The sequence below is a fragment of the Callorhinchus milii genome, unplaced genomic scaffold (genome assembly GCF_018977255.1).
Source record: "Callorhinchus milii isolate IMCB2004 unplaced genomic scaffold, IMCB_Cmil_1.0 Scaffold16, whole genome shotgun sequence".
Classification (NCBI taxonomy): Eukaryota; Metazoa; Chordata; class Chondrichthyes; order Chimaeriformes; family Callorhinchidae; genus Callorhinchus; species Callorhinchus milii.
The window spans coordinates 13107235-13122646 of record NW_024704757.1 but is presented as its reverse complement, the minus strand read 5'-3'; positions in this window follow the sequence as shown (position 1 = coordinate 13122646).

Genomic DNA, 15412 nt, shown 5'->3' with positions numbered 1-15412 from the left:
ACAGTAACCTTTGTCTGGATGGTGGTGGTGACTGAAGCCAACTGCCAAGAGGACAATTGCTCCTTTTTGGAAGAGAGAAGAAAGTAGATGTGAGTGAGTGAGTGAGTAAGTCAATGTGTGATCCCAAGTCTTTATAAAGGTCCCTGAGTCACTTTCCCACGTTTACAGCTGGAAGGACTGTGACGTGCTGGGGGGTGGGGAGGGGGGGGTGACTGGTTGGGTGTGTGGGTGGGGTGGAGGGGGGGTAGACCTTGGTCGTTATGAGCTGGGGCAGGTAACCAGATGTTTTGTTAATGGATGCATGGTGTCCTCACTGTCCCTGCAGCACCCAGACTGACTGACTGAGCCTCAGCCACACACAAGGACCAGTGTCCCCTTCATCTCTTGGAGCATCTCACCTGGACCCTGGTTGCTATGGAGAGTTGGCAGGGATTATTTGTGTTTTTGTTGTTGTTGTGTCTGTGTGTGTCTGTCTCTCTGTGACGGATGGAAATGACCTAAATGCATCTGAATGGCTCTTTCTGGGAAAGACTGTAAATGTGTTGGGGCTGCCCTCTTGCCCTGGGGATGGACAACCCCAGGTTGATTTCATCATGACTCTTGTTTTACCCCGTGTGAGAGTCAGGGAGAGTGCACACACACACACACACAGGGTTACACAACAGCTGGGTCACTGCTGCATTTAGTGTATTACTGTTGTTTGAGTTTAATAACAACTAGTCAATGCAATCCACTTGTGAACTAACTTTACATCCGAGACATTTCATATATATATATATATTTAAAGGAGACTTTGTGGGATGTACACTTGGCTCATAATTGTCTTAAAAGTTCAGCCTCTTTAAGGCAGTTCTCTTGAGTCAACTCCTACTGTACTTGTGTGTGTTACGTGAAAGTGGTATAAAATCCGACTTACACATAAGGCATAGGATACTACTTATTGCAAGTTTGGCATAACTCATGCTTTGCATAAGTCGTATAAAATGTATGATCTGGATTGATACGGCTTATATGAGTGAGGTTTTCCTGGAAGTTGAAGCTGAAGCCTTGGGTCCTTTGAGTCTGATCAGGGCATCCATCCAGTACTCCCTGCAGAAGATTTTGTGTTCCGGTATAATGTTAGGGCTAGAAACTCCTTTTGACCTGTTGGTTATCTGATTCGGATTCTTAACTTTTTCTTTCAAGGCCATTGTTGTTGTATATTCCCCTTCTGAGTGTTTTCTTCCTTGTACCTATCCCAACCAAAGCCTTGAAAGTTCGACACCCAAAAAGGAAAGGCAGCATTCTCTCCAGAATGAGACTGTGATCCTGGATAAAAGGACTTCAAGGACAGACCTGTTGGAACATAGAATAAAAACAGTGGAAACAGCAAATCAAGTCCTGCAGGAGGAATTAGCGTCGCTTCAAGATGAACTCCAGGCATTCCGAAAGCAAACTCTAAACTGCAGGAGAGATCATGAGAACTTGTTGGATATTGTGGACCATATTAAAGCAAGCAACAATATGATTTCAAAGATGGTGACTCATTTAAGGGAGGCAGAAAACATGCTCTACAACCAAAAACTCGCATTTAATGCAGTATTGGATCGTACAAGTCATTTCGATATGATACTTTATGATCATCAGGAAGACATGAAGATACAAAAACGCAATTATCAGCAAAGGTGAGATAATTGTTATGAACAGAACTAATGTGAAGTACAGTACAAAACTCCCCTTCCCTTTCCCACCCTCAATGACAGTCTGGGTAAAGGCATTATCCAGTTGCAGTAAGTCACACTGACCAGAAGGTTACAGGTTTGATTTCTATTCTGTTTTGCTGATATCAGCAGAAGCACCAGTTGAGGTTCTACAATTGGCCTGAATGCACCTGGTACAGGGAGGGGGTGGGAGAACGAGCAGCACAAGGTTCATGCTCCTGTTTACTCTCCAGTAGCCCGCCTGGAAAGTGCACATGTCTGTGTGGGTGGTGGTAACATCATTCACTCTGTAGTGCATTCGTTGGTTATAATATATCTACATTCCATTAGTAAACAGCCTCCAAATGTGTTGACTTTATCCTAGGGAGATTTCCTGCTGCGTTTGGATGACAAACATTTTCTTTTGATCTCTGCAGTGCTAGACAATGTGTTTTTGTGGGCTAGTGTCACAGAAGTTTTACTGTTCATAGGATATTTTCTTCATTCTGAATGAGCTATTTTAGCAGACCTTAAAAATTCAGAGCGTATATATATATATATCTTATATTCCTTTCATTTTATTCAGTTTGCAGGACATCTCAAAGAGTTTCACAGGGTTTACTATGTATTTTGTAGACTGAACTGGCAGCCAGTTTGTGCACCGCAATAAATATTTCTATGGATAGTTTACCATCTCTATGAATTTTCTGAATATTTAAGTACATCAATATGGGATCACATGGAATAAAATAAGGAAATTCTCCATGCTTTGGAAATTGCTATGCAGTCTAATTCAGTTTTACTATCCTGAAGTGTTGTGGGCTTTTGTGATTTACAGTATAACAGAATTATGGAATGAGGTGCGTGATGTTCAGAGACAAAGAGGCCTGACTGATAAAACGCTTTTGAATTTGTTGAAAGAAGCAAGACGGGCAAGAGATAAAGAGAAACAGCAAGATTCCGAGATCAATCTGATTGAAAGTCAGGTGAAGCATAGTTTCCACAATTCATAGCTTGACCCACCCATTAGAGGTAGAATGCAAACCATGTTAGATATCTGTAAAGTGTCATCCTCATTGAGTTGCTAGCACTCTCGCTTCTGAGTGAGAAGTTTCTGGGTTCAAATCATCATATCTGGCCCGAGAGTATCAGACCTCTCTCCTGACACTCAAGCGAGGTGCTTTAAGTGATCAGATTATTATATATTTTGCAGTTGTCTACTGTGCACCGTCCACCAGAAATAAAACAAGTGGAGTGGTCAACTGCACCAATGAAGCCAGCTTCAGAAAATAGGTAAGGCTTTAAAGTTAGAACTTGTTTTTTATTAAGCGTTTATCTATAGTAACAAATCACAGATGCACCTTTCAAATTGATTGCTCCTCAGCTAAATGGTATAATATTACTCTAATATTATCTGCTGTGGGCAATTGGCTGCCAAGTTTCGCTCACAAAATACAGTCATTCACTTTACAGTATATTCTGTGAAGGGCTTTGAGACATCTCAACGACGTGATAAGGCGCTGTATCAAATGCAAGGATTATTATTATCTACAGATATGTTTATGTAACTCTGATATAGCTAACACTTAGATTTGGTTAAATCTGTAGACCTTCAGAATTGGAAGATCATCTGCCTTACATCAGGAATAATTTTGCTGCACTTGATTCAGAAAAGAGGACTCTGGAGCAAAACATGATTGAGAGGTAACTTAGTAGAGTGGAAAATGGGATGTTTTATAAAAGATTTTGATAATTATCCAAGTTAATTGAGTAGTGGCCATTTAATTTGTATTATATTTTGACACGTGCACTGTGTATTATCAGTGGGCGATAAGTACATGTATGTCAGCCTGGCATAGTTGGTAGAACTCTTGGATTGTGGATTCATGCTCCACGTCAGGATTTTAACTCGTAGAGTCCAGGCTGATGCTCCAATGCACTCAATGCACTTGGAGGTACTGTCCTTCGGCTGAGATGTCAAATTGAGGTCCTGTCTGCCGGTTCAGCTGGATATTAAAAGATCCCATGGTACTATAAAACAAAACAATAATAAATTGATCATTTTCAATCCGCGACTGTCTGGCTTTTTGTGGGACATTGCTGCGCACAAATTGGCTGTTGCATTGGCCAACAAAATGCACAACAGTAGAGACTCGAGACCAGGTAACCCTGCACTCAGCTGCATTTGTTAACTGAAAGAAAACTATAGTTTTTTTATACACTGCAATATAGTTCGGTTCATCTCCTCAATCACGCTTTAACGTCAGTGTTTTTTCACTACCCGCCCCACCCCAGCTCAGATGCCCAGTCGCGTGTATGAAGCGCTTTGAAATATCCTTTCAACGCGAAAGGTGCTGTGTGAACGTCGATTGCTCTTGTCGTCTGTGTTCCAGGTTTAATGAGCTCAATATTGCGCTGGCACGTCAAGACCACAAGAGGGAAGAAGAACTTAATAAATTGTACCGGCAACAACAGGAGATAAACCACCTGGCAGAGACTGAGCATATCAACCTGCAGGTAATTTGATCTCCTATTTCAAAGCCTTTTCGTATATTATTGATTACGATTTCTTTAGAATTCGTGACGATTTAATTCAAGTCTGCGGGACTACTTTAAAAATTCATTCGATGAACAACCCATTCCCTGGTATTGAATCCACCGCAAGAGAGTGCCACCAGACACTAAAGCTGACTGTCATGAATGTATTGCCCCATTTATTACTGTACATCTTAAAGAGCAATGGGCATCATCTAATGTGGTGGTGCAGTGTTACGGAGCATGAGCAGACAAATTACAGTGTGACGGGATTAATAATATTAATAATAATGATCACTATCTCTATAGTTATCATTGATATCAATAGAAACGTCCAAATGGGAATGAGATGCTGCCTTTGTTTACTTTGCTCGTGAATTTACTTTGATCACCACTCATTTGACTGAATATATTTCGCTCATTGGTCGTATAAGCTGTTCTCGTCAATGACGATTTAGGATTTTGTTGCAGAGCAAAATTGCTCAAGCGGCAGAAGATGCCAAGAAGACACTAAATGAGAAGGAAATACAACTTCGGGAAGAGGCACAACAGAAATTTTTTGAACTTGAAGAGGTGAGTATCGAAAAGGTACTAAAGAAGCAGTGAAGTAATGTACATTGCTCTTATGTTTAGAATTTTTTTTCCCCGTGTAATTTGTTCTTTGGTTGTCTTGAATGTATTTGAGTTCATTCTGGTACCAGTCAAGTGCATGTTCTTCATTGTGAGTATTGGTGATGGGCTAATCTGTCACAGATAAACCTTACTCTGTTAAATTATGAACAAACTATATGATTCAGTCCCTGGCAACTATGGCATAAAATATCTCAGACCAATTTCACATCCGGAAGCTTATTATGGAGCCCAGGGCACACTGGTAGGCTTTCCAGCTATCCCAGAATATCTGGGATCATTGTGCACTTCTCCTTCAATGCTTTTGCTTCCAGATCAATGTCTCATCCATTAATTCACATTTTTGCTCCAGGCTGGAAGTGCTGGTAATTCTCATATCCAGTAGCAGTAAGTTCAGGAGGAACTGAGTTGCTAGTCGATTAGCGGATCACTTTTCCGGGAGTCATAATCCCTTGAATAAATAAATAATAATAATAATAATTTGGTCACTCAATCCACGACTGTTTGGGACACTGCTGTGCTGCCGCGGTTTGTCCACAAAATATACAGTCAATTTACTTTCCAGTATATTCTGTGAAGCGCTTTGAGACGTCTCGAAAACGTGATAAGGCACTGTATCAAATGCAAGGATTATTATTATGATGATAAGGTTCAGTACTGCTGACCTCAGAAGAACGAGTGGGCAATCCTTAGTGGGGAGGGTTCAACTAGCTGTGCTTTTCTTGCTCTGCTGGGAGCATATTTGTAGGAAATATTATAGTTTATGGTGAGTCAGATGATTGTATCGTGCTTTGCCCCTTGAGAGCAGATAACTCTGATGGATTCCATATCAACCGCTAGATAAAATGATCCATTGTTTCATATTCAGGCTTATTAATGTTATGTTAAGAAATTATTTGATAATCATTGACTTATATAATAATAATAATATATCTAATTTTTAAAAGGAAATGGTATTTTTTTCATTCCCATAGAGCATACAGAGAATAAACACCACGAGGATTGAGTTTGAGAAGAAACTTTGGCAGGAAAATGAGAACAAATGGGCGTCGTTTCAACATTTTAATGAAAGAGTGAAAGATCATCCACAGGTACAGGGGACTGTTATCAGCTTTGCTCTTGTGTGTTTAATGGCATATTTCTGAAAGGTAGTTAGTATATGCAATGACTTCAGTGAGGAACAAGTCAAATGTTTAAATGCTCATATCCTGGAAAGTAGCGTTTATTATTCGAGTTGTTTTGTCCCTTTTCTGAACTGTCATCAGTTCTCCCTTGAAGTCTTCTTTCTAAGATGGGAAAAGTCACATTGATGACTTTTCCTCTCTGAGACTTAAGCATTGTCCTGAAGTCAGATATGTATGTGATCTGGTGAATTGACCAACTAATTGCTAACTCTGCCAAGTTTGTATAATCGTCAGATTCAGATCTGAGCTCCCTGAACGATTGGTTGAATCTTTGATTTGTTTAGGGAGAAACTACTTACCTTTAAATGAACCCCAGGTACTTTCATCTAAAGAACAGTAGAGCTTCGTTATAACGTGGTATATGGAGTGGGGGGTACAGGGAATGGTGGGGAGGGACTCTAATGGGGAATTATTGATAGCCAGCCCTGCAAATTAACATCTTTGCAACCCATTTTATCAATATTTTATAGAGGGTTCTCACTTGGCTTGAATTTTGATGCTGTTTCAAACATGAGAAATTCCAGAAGACTTTCTGTTAGACAAATTGTACCATTGACTGCCGAAAAAAACATTATTGGAATGTATTTGTATCAGGACCCATTGCCTTAGCATGTTTTGTTTTCCAAATTTGAGTAGGTGATGTAAAGCTGCATTTTCTTTCTTCTAGACAGAAGGAATCAAAGAAGTTGATGGGAACAAGAAGGTGGATGATGATATGTTAGCAAAACACAAATGGCTGGAAAAAGTCCTCACTGCAGAAATACTTAAACGGTGAGAATACATAATTTTACCCCTTAATTTTTTTACCGTGAACACCTTACACATAGTATAAATATCTATGTATCTTCCTTCTTAGTTGTAGTCTGCTGCTGTTCCCATTAATCTTGCTCGCTTAGGGATTCGAAGAGGAAATCCCCTGCAGCTCACTTCGAATGCATCACTTGACAATATTGTCCTTGATCTTCCAAATCCTCTCACTTTGTTGCCTTTCTTTCACGCCGCTTTTCCAGCCAACAATCCCTCAAAATAAAATTGATCATTCACTTAACGGCTGTTTCTGAGATATAGCAAATTAGCTGCTGTATTTGCCTTCAACACACAGTCGCTACACTAAACAGTACATCCTGTAAAGCGCTTTGAGACATCTTTCTGGTGCACAAACACAAGGATTTTTATTATCCTTATTCTTAATAGCAACGCTGAGGGGATATCTTCTTGATTTGGATAAAAGTTTGAATAATCTCTTCTCTCGTGCGCTCTGAGCTATTGAAATTCTTTTGCTGCAGGGACGATCAAGGGATGCAACTCAGTAGGAAATTTGACGATTTACATGGCAATATGACTTCCTCTGTCACAGCTCTTCAGAAAACAATAGGTTACCTTCAGGAAACCTTCAGTAATGAAATTCAAACGGTAAAATTCTTTCTTAAACAAGATGAACCAAACACCTACAGTATTTGCTTTGAGTGCTTTGAGGATAGACAATCACTTTTATTAAGTCTTGCACAATGTGAAATGTTACATTATTATCATGCAGTGCTGACAGACCTGTGGACCATTGCTAATATATGTTATAGTAGATATATGTCAATGGAATCTTTTTTGAAGACATACTGTGGGCTCCCAGTGCCATTGTTATTGTGTTTAATAAGAGACATTAGGTGTATAGTTTACTTGTTTGTATTATGTACGATTATATTGGTGTTAAATCACTTTTTTCAGGTGGCCTTTATATGCTATCAAATTCTTTGTCACTTTATAGCATGTTTGCATACTGTATGTATGAAGATGAAACTAAGGACAATGTAAACAAGTCAAATAAATTGTTTATTCTAGACCTGCAGCTACCTACCTACTGTAGGTTTGTACAATACCTGATCCAAGAAAGGCAAAACAGCTTTGATTATTTACAGATGAGACTCACGAAATCAGTCACAAAATCTAGGCGGCAGATTTTTAAACAAATTCAACCGAAGGTCTGAACAAAATAAAAACGAATCTAAGCCAAGATCAGCAGAGAAAAAAAACAAATGTAAATCAACTAGGTGCAAATACAGACAAAGACCTGAAGAGCCAGGAAAATAATAATAGTCATTACGTAACAAAATACAGCTATTTTGCTGGGTCTGATTTTGACTGTACAGCATTTGGCTGATCGCCGTCACTAACACTGCTGTAATGGCTACCTTGAGTAAAGTGCTAATATTGATATAGTCATTTTGCCACAACAGGTAATTATTACTAATGCACAGTTAGTGCTGTTTATATCACTGCACGGATCCTGCATTTTATTCGGGTAATAGCAACAATCACAATTCCCTCTTGCGCAAATGCAGCAACTGCATAAAAATGATCCTAATCCAGAGTTGAGGGAAAATAATACTTTGGAAACTGTTTCTCTTTGCAATTCATCTGTACCCCGTTCAGCCTCCGCTCTCCACCTGACCGTTATCTGGATCCCCACCCACTTCCCGTTGACCTTTAAATGCATTTGTGTTGCTCTCGCTGCAGAAGGCCAGACTGGTTCAGAATTTGCTTTCTGGTATCGCAACCTTTTTCCAGATAAAGTGTCAGATCGTTGCAGAACTAAGAATTACGTGCATGATACTGATTATGGTTGATTCCCATGCAAATGTCACACTCTGCGTCACATTTGACAGGTCTCAGCTTGGCTCAGTTGGTAGCACTCTCACCTCCGAGTCAGAATCCTAGCAAAGGATTTAAGCCCTACATCAGGACTTTGAGCTCACAGCCCAGACTGACAACAGCGCTCGACTGTTGGAGGTGCCGTCATTTTGGTGGAGACATTAAACCGAGGTCCAGGCTGCCTGTTCAGGTGGGTGTTAAAATCCCATGGCGCTACTTGAAAAGAGAAGGGAGTTTCTCCTGGTGTCTTGGCCAACAATCTCCAAATAAAAATTGGTTGTTCACTTAATTGATTGTCTGTGGGATATTGCTGTTGCAAATTCGCTGTGTTCGGCTGCAAAATACACGCTACACTTGACAATAAAAATCCTGCAACACGCTTTGAGTCGTTTGTCTGGCATGAAAGGCACCTGTATCAACGCAAGAATTCTTTTAAAGTTATCATACTTGATGCTGCTTCCATTGCATCATGTTAGGAAAAGAAAGTCATTTCAAACCTGTTTATTTTTTGACTCTATGGTGATTAAGGACAGAAGGCACCTGATTCATAATATAGATCGCTTACACTTTATAAAGATGTAGATAAAGAGATCTGCAAGTTAGTTTAAGATAACAGTGGCGAATGTTTTTTTTTATTTGTGCAACGTTTCAACAGGTCTAAGTCTCTTTTTAAATTCTTATTTATTAGATTGAAGCAGTAAACAGGTAAGAAGAAGAACAGGCCAGGTAAAGATATTGGATTTAAAATCTTAAGGACCAAGGATCACTCTTGATAATATGAACATCCCAAGACGTGGCTATTATTTTTTTATTATAAGACGTCTTGAAACAATTGGTGTTAGATTACATGTGCTGTTTGTAAAGGACCTGGGGTGTCACAAAATGTGTGCTGTAGATTTTGACAAAAACAAAACTGCAGATTACAAGCTCACAGAATAGATTTGGGTGAAAAAACCCTCTTTGATCTGATCTCACCTCTCCAGAATAGCCACGAAGATCCCTTGAACTTTTTACTAGTCGCACTGAATTTAAGTTGCAATGATTTGTTTCATTTCAGCGGAGTTAAATCCTGCTTTCTTCACACATTTGTTTTAACTTAATTTGTTGCTGTGAGTGCAAATAATATTTTTATCTTTTGTTTCGCAAATGCATGATCCTCTAAATTTATATAGAATCGTATAGAATATTACCGCATAAAAACTAGCTATTCGGCCCAACTGCTCTGTGCATTGTTTACACTCCACATGAGCCTCCATTCCTCCTAATCCCATCTCCCATCTGCTCTAGTCCCTTCTACCTCATGCATGCGTCGAGTTTTCTCTGCTCTTTAAACTTTATCTAAATAAACACAGTAACTGGTTTACTGAACAGTTAAGGTTGGTACAATCAGTGATACCCAACACTAGTTCTCTTGATGAATTTGTATGTTTTACAACATCTCTCCTGGATTAATTAAACCGTATAGGATTCACTGTGGCAAGCTTATGCAGAGTGAAGGCAAAACTATCACTAAAGTTTCAACGGTTTTATATCATTACCGTAATAAAATGGCTTCTCATTTTGCCATTATGTCGTTAGGAATCTATCTAAAGGACTAAAGCCAGAGCAGGATTGAGATAAAGCGCTATCTGTAGTAGTGTCTCAGTAACAGCTTTCCTGCAAATATAGGAAAGGTCAAATTTCCATTTAATCAGCTGCATCTGCAGTTATTTGCAAAGCAGAAATCTATACTGTTTATTCAAGGAGTCTGCACTGATCACTTTCACAGTTTTTGTGAATTGTTGCTTTTTTTGTTGAAAAATCCTCTTGAAATTTCTGTATTATTATCCTCTAACTATTCATGTAACCAATGATATCCTCATCACATATTGGAATATGTGGATTATAAAGTGTTTATTTTTACCTTGCTGGTGTTAATATCGTCACAGATCAGAGACAGAAGACAGAAATGAAATAAATTGTTTGACAATTTATTTCTATAGTTTGGATCAGAGAAAGACATCAAGTTAGGAACTGTGACTACAGCTTTATTGGATTTTCACTGATACTTACAAGAATTTTGAAGGTTAAGATATATTAGTTATCTTAACGTTTAGATTTTACTGTGTAGCGCAAAACTTTTGTATTTATTAGTGCACAGAATGAACCAATATAGTAGCAAAGATCAGTGTAAATTTGGAATTTGTGTATCTAGGGATTTAAAGTCAGTACAACAGACTATGAACACCTTATCCACTGATGTACATCGAATGAAAGCTGAAGAAATTGCAGAGATCAAAGAAAAGGTGGACCATGTGAGTTTGCCAACTGATTGCATTTGCAGGGTCGTTATTTCACGTCGTGTTTAGAGACAGCGGTGAATAATTTTAAAGATGTCTGTATTTACTTGTTCAATTAAGTGGTGGATAGTCTAAAACAACAACAACAAAATTACATTTGTAAAGCGCCTTTCACGTCACGAGGACGTCCCAAGGCGCTGAGCAGTCGGGAATCAGGACTTGAGCGTGTTGGGAAGAGGGAGGGCAGAGAGGTAGGAGGGCGGCTGAAGACACGGTCAAAAAGGAGCTGTTATCACACAAAGTTAACCAAGAGTTGGCAGGTTTGGGTGAATGCATGAATGTTGATTGCATTAATATTGTTGGAATCGATTGTTACAAATGAATGGCATTCATAGGGGATAAACTTATGAATGATAGTGGTTCTGAATAAAAATTAATCCATGTTTCAATGGCACAGCAGATCTTGGTGTTTTAAGTAGCCATGAAAGAACAAATATGAATTGCTTTGTTCTTACAAATTCTATCAATCAGTTTCCCATCATATCAATTAATTTGGACCTAAAAGACCAGAAAGAGTGCACTGCTGTTGAATTATTTAGAAAAAAAGTTATCTTAAGTAAAATCTTAAGCTTTAAAGCAAACAGTGGGAATAAAGTCAGGGTAAGGATGAAAATGTGCTGCACCTTCTCAGGTTTATAAATTTACTGATAAAAATCAGTTGTCTCACTGATTGCTTGTGAAGAACTGTTCTCATAAGTTGTTTGCATGCAGTAACTTTTGTTTTAAATCTATCTGATCTACAATAACCTCTTGTTTATATAGTACATGATTATCTCCTCATATCGAGAATCCCATATTTTTATTGGTTATTGTTATAAGATGGGTACTCTGTATTAAATCGAATCATGTCATGCCATTATGGTATATTCGGTCACTTATGTTTTACTAAGTGAGAACAAGAATGAGCAAGAGATTACCTTGTCTGAGGTGTTACTGATTACCCAAATCTAATGCCAACATTGGATAAGATTGGGAATTCTTTGCCAGTTTTTATGCAGATAAAAATCTTTGTGTAAAGATAACGATTTTACTTAACTTCGAACTACAAACAATGTTGTTTTCCCTTTTGTATGTATTGCTAACATTACTTATTTGTTTCCTCTCTTGCTGTCCATCATCTATCCATCACTCCGTTCTCCCTTTCTCCACCTTTTGTCTTCTTCTTCTTGTTTTCATGTCTTTCTTTCTGTGTTATGCCATCCATCCATCAGTGCCTGAAAGAAATTGAATTTCTTCGGGACGACATAAACAAGTTAAATGGCTCAAAACCTCCAGAGGCAAAACGCTTTGTCAAAGAAACGGGTGCCTCTGAGGACAACGAGATTAACAGATGGGGTTTATATCAAGCCATCAGGTATGAGTGCTGGAATAGAGCAAAGGAATGCCAGTATAAGTAGCTTTTGGCAGAGAAATAATAGCTGTTTTATAACATTATCTAACTCTTTCGCTACTCTATATTAGTAATCTAGGAAACGGCTTGCTGAGCTTTGTAATGGCAGAGGCAGCAAGTTAGTATTGACTACAGTTCAAAGTTCATCAGTTTCACAGGAAAGAAAATGGATTTGGATATGGATAGCCCACTTAACCAAAGCGTTTTGAACCACTGTGCTTACTATGGGTCTATCAATGTGTATTATACCTGATTAGGTATATAATTCAATATGAACAAAACCTATGGAAATCATTCAGGATATTTTCTTGGGCAGTGGGAGTGGGAGGTTGATCATAGGGACTTATATTTTTATATATTCATCATGCTATGGTCTAGAAATTGACCAAATTGACATAAGCCATAGCAAAAGAATACTGAAGTAGATGCAGAGGTACCTTTCAGAGAATCAAAATCGTGGTTTTCATGTTTCCTTGTGTGCTTTTAGATGGATGCAGTGGAAGAAAAAAATGAAAGATCTACAGAAGAAACGAGAGTCAAAAAATTTGATGGAGGAAAAAGCAGAGACTGGTGAAAATGGAGCCTCCGCAGAGCAAAAGGAGAAATCCTGATCCCAAGCAGAAGATCCTTAGACAGACCATTCTTACTGTTTACAGCGCATTGAAGGAAGCTACAAAGAAGAGAGTGACAATATTTGACTATGAGTTCATCCGCCATCGGGTGTTTAAAAATGTAACTGTTGCTGTTTCTATAAAGGTGTGGCTGCCAGATGTTTCGGTGTGTCTGATTTTGGACAGGGTGGCACCTTTCAAGCGAGATGTTTTTCATTTTAGTGTGTATTTGGGACTGCTTCGAAACCTAGTTTACAGGCAGAATTGAACATTTTTACACAATCCAACACCCTCATATTTAAGATTGTACGGGATTAAAAGAAATGTCTTACAGATAAGGTTTGGATAGAAGCAGCGTGTTATAGGTAAATCAGGTGTGTTCACATTAATTCTTCAAATCAGTCTTTACTTTTGAAGCCTGTATATCATATCCATTCAGATCCTAGAAAATTGGCTCCATAAACCTACAGCGTAATTGGACAATGAAGAGTACAGCAACAACTCTTTCAAGGTTGTGATTAGTTTCTGTGTCTTAACCCACGTGAAGCAGGATACTAACGCAGATGCTGTGTTAGATTTACTATTCAGTAATCTACCAGAATTGATTGGTAGCCAGGAAGTAGGTAAACACTTGAGGTCTAGTGATTATTGTATCATTTGGTTTGATTTTGTAATTAAGGCTAAGGCCAAAAATAACAATATGGTTGTGCAAGACTTCGGAAGAGCAAACGTTTTAGCAATGAAGAGAGAGCTCCAAGGAAGATTAACCGGGAAACGGAACTCTTCACCAGAAGGAAACTAGAATTTTCAAAATCATTTGAAAGCGCATCTCTACAGTCAAAAAAGGAGAAAGCTAAGAAGGTAAGACCTCGGAGGCTGAGGAAGGTGGGGAAAGAACTTGAACGGTAAGCCGAAAAAATAATAATGATGATTTTGAAGATTCAAATGAAATTGTAACTGAGAAATGGAAATTTAAAAAAAAAAAAAAATCTATGTGAGCCGGTAGACAGAGAATTAAGGACCAGATAAATTATTTTGCCCTGTAAAAATAGGACTTAAAGAGAGACATGCTCTGGGAGAAATGTATTTGGTTTGTTTGTTTGCTTCAGAGATATATTTGATAGTTTGGACAAGTGAGAAGGTGAGCGGAACAGCCTCTCTCATAATCCCTCCAAAACCAAAAACAATAATAAATTGGTCATTTTCAATCCACGACTGTTTGTGGGACATCGCTGTGCACAATTGGCTGCCGCGTTCGCCCACAAATATACAGTCAATTCACTTTACAGTATATTCTGTGAAGCGCTTTGGGACATCCTCCCGACGTGAAAAGCGCTATTATCAAATGCAAGGATTATTATTATTATTATTATTATTATTATTATTATTATTATTATTATTATTATGTGTTGCCTTCCCTTTCCCCTTAAGCCTCCCCCTCCCACCTCTCTCTCTCCTCCCCCCGTATCCACCATGCGAGCCCTCTGGAACTTCCAACCTCTCTCTCTTTCTCTCTCTCTCTAGATCTCTCTCCCTCTATCCTTCTGGCAAGAACTGGTTGGGTTGAGTGGCCTATTTGTAATCTTTCTCTGGACCCCGTCTTCAAATCCTGCCTAAAAACCTACCTCTTTGAATATGCCTACGATCTCTTCACCCTTCTCTTTTCTCGCTCCCGGCCCCTGACCCCGTCTTTGTGAAGCGTTCTGAATGTGATCCTACCTGAAGGGCACTTTACAAACGCAAGTTGCTGTTGTTGCATGAATCTGAGCAGCGAGTGTTGATCATGGGGATTTTCACAGTTTAGCCAGATCCTGTCTTAATAATAATAATAATAATATTAATCCTTGCATTTGATAGAGCACCTTATCAAGTCTTTGAGACGTCTCAAAGCGTTTCACAGAATATACCGTAAAGTGAATTGACTGTATATTTTGTGGGTGAAACGCGGCAGTCAATTGCGCACAGCAGCGTCCCACAAACAGTCGCAGATTGAGTGACTAAATTATTATTTAAAAATCATTTTTTGAAGGGATCTTTACCACGGGAAAAGTGATCCGCCACTTGACTAACAACCGGGTTCCTACTTACCGCTAGGTAAACAGAAGCGTGGGGCGTAAGGAAACTTGCCTAACTTTTCGCCCCGCGCACTGATCAAACCCAGGTCCTCTCGCTTGCGAGGCGAATGCTCTTCACCAATCTGCTGCAGAACTCCACGTTCTTCACCTGGCATGTGTGCCTGAGCATGAGTCACTGGACAGCAGCCAGGTTCAGAAACCTTTGCTGGTTGTTTTCTTCCCAAATGCTACTGTAGTTAATTTGACGCAAAACTCCAGACAGAATACCTAACTAACCATACATCCTACACTGTACGTTGTTGCCTGGCACCGTTCTGGTGTCC